This window comes from Rhipicephalus sanguineus, chromosome 8, assembly GCF_013339695.2.
Source record: "Rhipicephalus sanguineus isolate Rsan-2018 chromosome 8, BIME_Rsan_1.4, whole genome shotgun sequence".
In the NCBI taxonomy this organism is placed as follows: Eukaryota; Metazoa; Arthropoda; class Arachnida; order Ixodida; family Ixodidae; genus Rhipicephalus; species Rhipicephalus sanguineus.
Window position 1 is genome coordinate 80,434,993 of NC_051183.1, and position 9,583 is coordinate 80,444,575.

General features: G+C 48.6%; 1 long non-coding RNA gene across 1 annotated transcript in view; it reads right to left on the minus strand.

The window, feature by feature from the left end:
* LOC119402844 (uncharacterized) overlaps positions 1–7,901 on the minus strand; it is a 17,803-nt gene extending 9,902 nt beyond the window's left edge. Inside the window, exon 1 of the long non-coding RNA XR_007417164.1 lies at positions 7,868–7,901. This is a non-coding gene — a long non-coding RNA (uncharacterized LOC119402844). The remainder of the gene's footprint in view (positions 1–7,867) is intronic.
* Between the last annotated feature and the right edge of the window lie 1,682 nt (positions 7,902–9,583).

A 9,583-nucleotide genomic window follows, 5' to 3' on the forward strand; every position in this document is an offset into this window, starting at 1 on the left:
ACTCTGTAGTGGAGGGCTCCGGAAGTTTCGAACAACTGGGGTTCTTTAACGTGCACCTAAATCTAAGTACACGCTTCTGAAGCACAATCGCCTCCTTCGAAATTGCGGCCGCCGCGGCCGTGATTCGATGGCATGGCCTAAAGGCCAACTCCGGCGATTTTTTGACATGTCTAAGTAATGGTGTTTTTATGTTCCCGAGACGCTCCTGTCACGAGTCCGGTACCAGAAATACTCAGCAAATTGGACAATAATTTTAAATAAGCAACAAACCGCAACACCGAAACCGAAACCCAACCAAGCAGTACTGTCTTTGCGTGACGTATAAGTTGGCAAAAACCGGAAATCGTGCAAGGCATGCTGGTCCCGCCAGTGCGCAGTATGAAAGCCGCGAAAGCGGCAAAGAGCAGACGCTCAGGGGAAAGGAGACCCCGTCGAAACAGCCGTACCGTGTCTGTGACTGACCGTGCCACGTGCACAAGCTCGACGGGGCTGTCGGAAAATGATAGCTGCGATTCGGACGCATTTGGAGGCCAACTAAAAGCGCCATTCTTCTTAGATGAAATAGAACACACCTTTTTAGGTATTTGCTTGGATGGTTGCGCATTCCACCGCCAGATGGCGCCACCTGTCCAGGCAGCTCATGTTTGTGGGGGTGCGATTGTGGTCCCATCGCGATCGAGCAAAATGCTATCGCTAAGAAGTTTGTGGACTAACTAAGGCTTTCGAATATTCCTATGGGAAGAGTGCAGAAGTTTGGCAATAGCGGCGTTCAACATCGCGTTGGTAGGGCGGAAGGAATTTAATATTAGCCAAGTACGAGCCACCGTTCACATGACGCGCACCTCAGCGGTATGCCCGGTCACGGTGCACCCTGTATGTTACGGAAAGTGATTCCGTACAGTAATGTTCACGTATGCGCACTCTTCAGCCGGTACCGTATTACGGCACTTTCTGTGCGGTAAACCGGCCCTGCTAGGTAAAACACTATAATATAAAGATGCGAGGTAATCTTTAGATGCGAGTGTTTTGTGACTGTAAAGGTAATTATACGCGTAATCATGTGCAGCCCACAGCGCAACACCACTTGCCACCCATCACACGCACGCCAACAAGGAACTGCAATTTGCATTGTGGACTAACTCGTTGGCTCACTGCATTGCTTCCATTTAGCCTACGAAGCGCTGGTCAAACGCACACAATTATTGCCTTGTAGACAGCAGACGCTGCAGTGACACCTCAGTTCCGTCACTTCCGGTTGGCCAAAATGACATCAGGCTCGTAATTTTGCCAATATTTCTGGGAAGCAAGGTGGAGAGTGTCGGGGCAATCAATAAAACTCATTTTTAATGAGTCTGCGTATCTTTCCAGCCTGTGATTTGGTGTAAATGACGGGAACGTGAAAAGGAACGTAACCAGCGAATGTTATTGAAATTCATTGACCCCGAAACATCGCCGGAGTCGGCCTTTAAGGTCAGCAGTCGAGTACCGTAGGCACAAGGCCACAGTGGTGTTTACAGCCTGTAGGGTAATTCAAGTTGTTGTGAATAAGAGGATCAGTGTGACTTGTGTTCTCGAAAAGAACAATCGCTACAACCATCAATACAGCCTCCTACGTTTACAGTGAGTCATTGTGGTGTGTAATAATTACACATGGGAAATATACACTTTGTCGCAGATAGAATGAGGCAAGGTAATTTTGAAGAAAGCGCAGGCAGGTACGAAGACGCGATAAACAACGTTTTCCAAGTGGTCTGTTCCCGCACACGCCTGTACACACTATCATTGCAGAAATCTTCCAAAAGCCGGGTGACTTGGCGATTGTACTTAAAAGGTATGCCCTCACTTAACACAACAATTAATAATTAAATTGCAAAGACGTTTCGCCAGATATACACGTGACATCCTCTGTATACACTGGTACCAAATGAACAGGGGTCGACAATTCCCCTAGTCACATGCGCCCTTGTAAAAGTCCAGTAGGAGGCCGTGTTTGTTGTTGCAAGCCGAATAAACCACGCCTCGGGGAGATTTCTTCTCCCCCACCCGTGTTCCCGCGCCAGCATCGTCGCATTGTTTAGGCCGAAGCTACTGACCCTGTCGAAGTTTCAACCCTGTATTACAGCACTCTTTAACAAGCGCCCCCCTATAACGCATTCCATAGATGGTTTTGTGTTCTCTAGACCTCGTAAACTTTTTTTCTGCGTGTTTAGGCAATGTAAAACTCGTCACAATCACTGCATCATATTTTGTAGATGGGCTCACTCTGGTCGTCTGAAGGTGTGCAGTGTTTGGGTTGGAGAACACATGTAATACCCTTGTTACACGGGCGCGCTAACCTCAGTTACAACGAACCTCAGTTAATCGCAGTAAACTACAGTTACCTGTTGGCATCTGTTACACGGGAAAAGCTGTCTATGGTCTTCGCCTGTGAAGCAGGTCACGTGATACACAGCTTCACGAATAAAATATAAAGATTTAGCTGCGCTTCGTAGATATACTGGCAAATAAAATGTATTCCCTTTGAAACGAACACTTCCTGTTTACACCTGCAGTCCCCGAGCTTATTGCATCACGTGTTTCAACAATGTTTGGCAGAGGTTTAGGCTGGTGCTCGCAACTATGGGCGAAGTCATCTTGCAGTCGGTGCGAAAGCCAAGACAATCCATTGCCTGGCATGTTTACTATCACCGTGTCATTCCGTGTGTGGTGCGTGATTTGTTTTGCCGTACTGTTTCATGTATCAGCAACTTTAGCGTTGAGACAGATCACTTGACGCGCTTCTGGGACGACGTTTCGGCCTCCGTTAGAACCATGCTGCCTAGGACCGCCGACACGGATACCGCCATTTTGTTAGTTAGCTTCGTCAACTGATGTGGTTAACCTCCGTTTGGGGCAACCACGGTTAGTGGCATAACTGCAGTTAGGTTTTCCGTATAACTGGATGTAACCGCGGTTTGCTGCAACTGAGGTTGGTCGTAACTGTGGTTAGCGTGCCCGTGTAACAAGGGTATAAGAAAGTATACCAGACTCTAAGACGGTTTGTTTGCCCAGTGGACGTAGGGCACTTCGGACAGAGTCTGATACACATTGAACATGGGGAATAGACACAACGAACGTCCTTTTCACTCGTGACGCACTATCCATTCCTCTTCGCACGCGCTGCCTGATATCGTTAGTAAACGTCCTAGGAAAATACGTTCCACGGCACCAGCCACGTTTTCACTTGGAACCACGACTGCTGACTACAGCGCACTGTATCACAACGTGACATAAATGTTCTTACAACTTTGTGTTTGTGTTCGGTCGGGTGATGCGAGCGAACAGGCGAAAAATTCACCATTTCACATTGCTTAAGGTACCCTTGTCTTCACATTTCCATTATCAACCGCAGGTGAAACCGCATCCAAAAAAATAAGATGTTGTCTTTTTCTATTTATTACGCGAACTGAAAGGCGCGGTGTGTGCTCAATGCCCAGATAAGTTCTATTAAACATCACACATGCTGATGAGGGCGTAATTTTTATTATTACTTTACACCAATGGTAGTGATAATCGCTTTGTGGCCGCTGTGGTAGACCGCGATTGGTTCCGCGACTTTTTCAAGCAAGATGAATTTGTTCGTTTCGCACAACATTGCAATCACGCTGTTCTTATGGTGCCTTTATTTCCGTGGTCTACCCATGACAGTCTTAGAATGAACCGAATGAATTGCTAGACGGGTCTTCCTTTTATATATGAAAGCGAGAAACCCACGCCGGGAGAAGGAAGGGCCGTTTAACGTCATTCGAGCTCTCGTGTGAAGTGCAAAGTAGCTGCAACCTAATGTTTACCGGAAACGCGTTGAAGGATGTTTCCATTTTACACAGGCGCGTTATTATCCAGCATGCTGTTTTATTTGGTGGTGTTGCTTATTGAAACGAATACTGAGTTCTAAGCTGTATGCCTGATTGCAAATAAACCTATGGAGGGGGAGCTCTGCGAGCGCTGCTAGATATCAGTCAGGATTCTCACAGCTCCCGGATTCTAAACGTTTTTTTAAAGGTCTGTACGCACTTGTGTACTTGTAAAACTGCGTTAGCACTTTATAACCACTTCTGGCGCCTACTGAGAAAAGGAAAAGTCATTCACGGGAGGCTGCGGCTTCATGAGACCCGTTTATCCCCGACCGCTGGCAAGTAGGCCTAACTCGTTTCAGGCACCACAATCAGCAGAATAGCAGCCCGACCGCTGCAATAAAAAACGCTGCGCGTCGTCTGTGGGAACAACTGCCAACGCCCTTCTCTGCAGCGCTGCCTACAACGGTGATGGCGTCTGATCCCACTTTAACGCCGGTCTCCATAGATACAGACACTTCGGCCCAAGCCGCTGCTGCACTGAAAGCCCCTGGCAAGCGTCTCTCTCCACAAGCTGCCACGGATTTGAACAACGAAGAAGATTCGGCCCCGAATGCAAAGCGCGCGTGTACGCCCTGCGGTCGGAAAAGCAGACGCCGACTCCGTACAAGGCCATCATCAAAGCGTGCGCTTGCTTCGAGCTTTCGGCTATACCATTGAGGTGTGTTCAATCTGCTCTAGGTGTGTCTCGAAACGACAGGATTTCGAGAATTCAGCATCCATCGAAAGACAAGCTCAGTGTCGATGCGGCTACCGTCACTAGACGCGGTTAGTCGACTCCAGCAGCTTAGGCAGATTGCTCCCCCAGATGTCAATCCTCCTGTTCCTGTCCAGGCCTATCTAGCCTTGGGCGTCGACCTCCGACGGTATGTCATTGCTGGCGTCGACCCTAGGGTGGACCAAGATACTCTGTACTGACAGCTATTCTTCCCGCAAGATACAGTTGTTGCCGCACGCCACATGGGGAATAGGGCTCCTTGTCTCGTCGCTGTTCAAGGTCCGTTGACCCCTCCAGAGAACATGTACTACTTTGGCTGCGTACTCCGCCCTCGACCTTTCAAGACTGCTGCCACATTTTGCTATGTATGCTATAGAGAATGACACATGAAGGTATCCTGTCCCAAAACACAACCAGATGCTGACATGGACGCCACCGCCGGCTCCAATTTTCGACGTGGGCTTTGCAAGTGCGATGGGCACGACATAACGTCCCCTCAATGCCCGACTAAAGAAAACGCCGCGCGAGAGCTTCGACGTAAGCGTTAGCAATCAAGCCATGAAGGCCACGCCAGCGTTCTGAAAGTTCATAATCGCTTCGAGATCTTGGCGGACTTAGGAACGCACGACTCTCACAGCGCTGAGGCTACTCCTTCCACTGAGAAGAAACGTTATTGTGCCACGGTCAAAAAGCCGCACGAAAGGCTCTCCCCGACAAACTCTGCACTTCCTACTTCGCAAACGGAAACACGAACCTGGACCAGCGCTCCATTTCACTCTTTCGTTAGATATTTCCTCGAGGGACGCAGCGCCCTGCTCAATACCCGCGAGATCGAAACCGACAAGATGGAACTGAGTATTAGGGGCACCCCGCATGTGCCCATTATTTCTCCGCTGTTGTTTAATATAGACATGGTCGCTCAATCGAAGGGTCTGGGAATGATTCAAGGCATCGGACATACCGTTTACGTGGACGACATAACAAGCTGGTGTTCCGTAAGCAGCGACGAGCACGTTGAATCTGCCCTCCAGGAATCCATCGACTACACAGAGTCCTTTTTGCAGGACACGAGTCTCAGGTGTTCACCGAGTAAATCGGAGCTAGTATTCCGTAGACCCAGCAGATGGGGACGCTTGCCAAGAGACTGGAAACTCCTGGCAGAGAGTGACATAAAGCTTCACACGAAAAGTGTGGTCAGGGGACTTAGGGCCGCGTCGATCCGCATCTTCGGTATGATCGTGGAGTCATCGCGCACCATTAACCGAACGATACTCCGTCTCGCGAAAAAGCTCGACAGAATCATCAGCCTTCTCAGGAGGGTCACTAACAGGCGCAGTGGTCTTGGAGAAGACAAGCTTGTCTGGCTCATCTACCAGTTTTTACCGTGCCACTTTACGTACATCGTGGTCGTGCATGTCTGGCAGAGCGCTGAGTGGCATAAAATAAACTCCATGATCCGGCGGGGCATCAAGAGCGCTCTTTGGCTCCCGAACTGCACGCAAACAGAACGACTCCTCCCGCTGGGAAAACACGTTACGCTCGGGGAAATTGCGGAAGCACAGGTGAGGGGGCAGATCACGAGACTCTCGAGCACGAAGGGCCGGAGGCGACTTATCACGGACATGGGCATCCCGTCGACCATGGTGGACCACAATTACCGTAGTCTTGCAAGGAGCGAACGCTACCAAATCATCGTTTGCCAGCTTCTGCGCAATTGCACCTACAGCACAACGTGGTAAGAAGACGGGCCAGGGCGGTGGCGATCCTCCGCTGTACAGCAGAGATCCCCCTTAGAGCTTCTTTGTTGACGCGGCCGGTACGGGACGCGGTGGTCTCGGTTGACCAAGCTGGTTTGGTCATGAGCGCCGCATTGATCGAATGTTTCTCCTCACGGGGCAGGTGGCCATCCCCATCGCTCTCCTCGACGAGAAGCGTGTGAACTCGGCGCAGCCGTCCGGGCTTTTGACATCGATGCCGTCTCTAAGGAAGCGCGATGTATCCCCGGTGACAAAAACATTACTAACCACATCTTAATGTAGTTTTCTCCTGGCATGGGTCATTCTTAAGGATGCCTCACCAATCTCAACGAGCTGGCCCACTTCAACACGCGAGGTCGGACGTTCCGCGCCCACGAAGGTTCTCCCCAGCCCATGACGTTGTTGAACAGAGATCAGCCCACCACATACAATGAGATTTCACAGCATTTCTATCTTGGCAGGTGTGGGTACCCCCCTCAAAGAAAATTACAAAGACCCAAGTAAAATGACATTAAAATTCTACATACGTGTCCCTGCCTAAATTTGGCTTTATTTTACCAAAATTATCCGAATACTTGCATTAACAGGTCGTGCCTCGGTTGCATGGAGGTAGTTCGTTTAAAGCACATGCTCTGGCGATGACTCTCATTACTGGGCCGCGACCAAGCCAACCAAGCCAAATGGTGCACCGCCATCACCAGCCGCAAAAACGGGGATCAGTTTTGGGCTGTCCACAGAGCCCACGATTGGACAGTCACGCTTAACCTACCCGCCTCAACGTGAGAGGAGCCCACTGCGTACTATTCGCGTCTCTCAGGACCATTAATTCCGGACTGTTAGTTCAGACCTTTGCACAGCAGTTTCAAAGAATCGAATGTTGGTGGAATGTTGGCAGTGATTTCAAACACGTGGTGTTGGTTCGCACATTGTTATCTGAGGGCAGTGCTTCGCGCGGTAGGTTAGTGTTCACAAAAACCGGGAGTGATAGTGGGAACATACGGTTATAATGTCAGTTGGGTTCTGAAGTGTCTGCGGACATTTGACTTTTATTTTTTGTACTTTATTACTGAGGCAAGTTTGTTTGCCAATGATCTCGTAAATTCCACCAGAAATGGTGTTGAATTGCTGTAGAAGATAAGATTCCCCCGCCTTTCTCTCCTAATAGCTCGGCAAGCCGAAACGCCGAATTGCAGCTAAGTTCTCTGAATGGGTGCCCAATTATCCTTATTCCATTATTTGCAGTCTTGAATACAACTCTACTTGCCGAAACGTCGGCGCCAGCGATGCCACGAGTTCAAAAATTTTTCACCAGTTCAAGCTTTCATCCTCGCCCAAGAACTTCTGTCAATTATCTTTATAAGTTCTGAAGTTGGAAGTTACGGCAGCAACTTCACTGGTGCATTGTCTTTGTTGAAGCGAATCCGTGGCTATGTTTCCGCTTGTATAGTACATTCTAATGCCTGCGACAAGAACACATTGTCTTATGTTCAAGCACTTACTCATTTCTTCAGATGTTAGATTGGCCCGTCTGCAAAATTTAAAAGAAGCAAACATATTGTTTTCATAAAGACACATAATTGCCACCATGATTATTATTGTAGTCAGCTTTAGCTTATTACCTGCACTGAAGGACGAATGTTACTTATAAATACCCCAATTACATTTGCATTGTACACGTCGACTTTATCTCACATTGGCATTATTATGTCCTTGATATTACATAATTGTCTGCGGACGTAGATTGCACTTCCACTGTCTTAGGAAGACTTCGGTATTCCTGAAGGCCTACGATCAGTTGCTTTAAGCAATAAATGGCTTGAGATGTTTCTTAATAGACCAAATGTTAGTGCTGCAATACTGTTTCTCACGCACATAGGCTTAAATACTGCCCGCCGGTCAATGTTCTACTTGCAGTAAGAGTAAGGTACGCATCACCTGAAAGAACTCCGTTCTCTAAGCGATGTCAGAGAAAATTGTTGCCGCTGCTTTTCGGAACAGTTCTCGTCGCTGTCTTTGTAATTGAAGTTATACCTCCGCAGTCGTATTCGGTAGCGTGAGAGTCAGCTCAACAGATAATGTAGCACTGCAACGCTTTCTGGAGTGAACTTTCTAATGCTGCAGCTTGTGCCGTACTGAACAAGCTGGTGTACGCAAAGTACGGAAGGTCGTGTAGGAAAGCGAAGTTATGAGTCGTAAAAGTTGAAACCCTAGCAGAAGGAAAGAATTACGAGTGCAAATCAGCGATAAAAAGAGGGGACAAGAAAGGACACGGGACCACGGCGCTGCACGTACACGTACCCTACTACAGAAGAAAAGAAAGTATGTTGCATTTCGTATTTTACTCCGCCAGTGACGTCACTGGTTGCTTGTGTTCTCCGGGCGGCAGTGGTAGAGATATACCGGATGTCTTGCGGCACCACCTAGTATCCTGTTGCAAGCTTTCTTTAAAATACAGTATTTAAAAAGCGAAATCGTTTTAATGCGATAGGTTAAAAAACCCCGCCGCCAAAATAACGGTGTCGGCTTCGGCGTCTTTGGTTGTTTGCGAAACATCGATGTTGTCTTTTAGTGAAAGATCGAGATGAAGAGAAATAATTAAAAAATCCCACTTTCGCAGGAAGGGCGATGCAATGAAGGTGATAGCAACAAATTGGACTCGTAAACGATGTAAGGCTAGCAGCTAACTCTACTGGATCAACCAAACGCTCGTGTGAGAGACTATACGGCCGCTCCAGGGAGCGGGGCGGTTTTTGTGCTGTCGGTCGTCTCAACGCGAGCAAAGTGGTGAAAGGCCAGCAAGTACAAAAGTACACGGGGTCTCTGTTGACATATCGATATAGCCCGCGCGGTAGCGCTCGCGACCGCGCCCTTGTGATGAATGTGCGCAGTTGCTGTTCGAACAACGCAATGCATGGTTTCAAGGTCTACCCATTACAAATTGCTCAAGCATAATTAACCATAAGCAGATGAATAATATCAAGAAGGCAGGCAGCTGCGTTCGTGGGCGTATTGCCTGACCGGCGCGTAGTACTACATCGTTAATTCGCAAAACGGTGAATTAAAGCGTAGTGGGCACTTCGCAACTGTACTTGCAGTAGGCACGATTCTAGCAGAGTAACACAAGGAAGGTTACGCCCACAAGCGCGTCGTGCCGTTGAAGTGCCCACGAGAAGCGAGCCCAGCCAGCGACTGTTCTGAAGGGGCGAGCGTTCTGC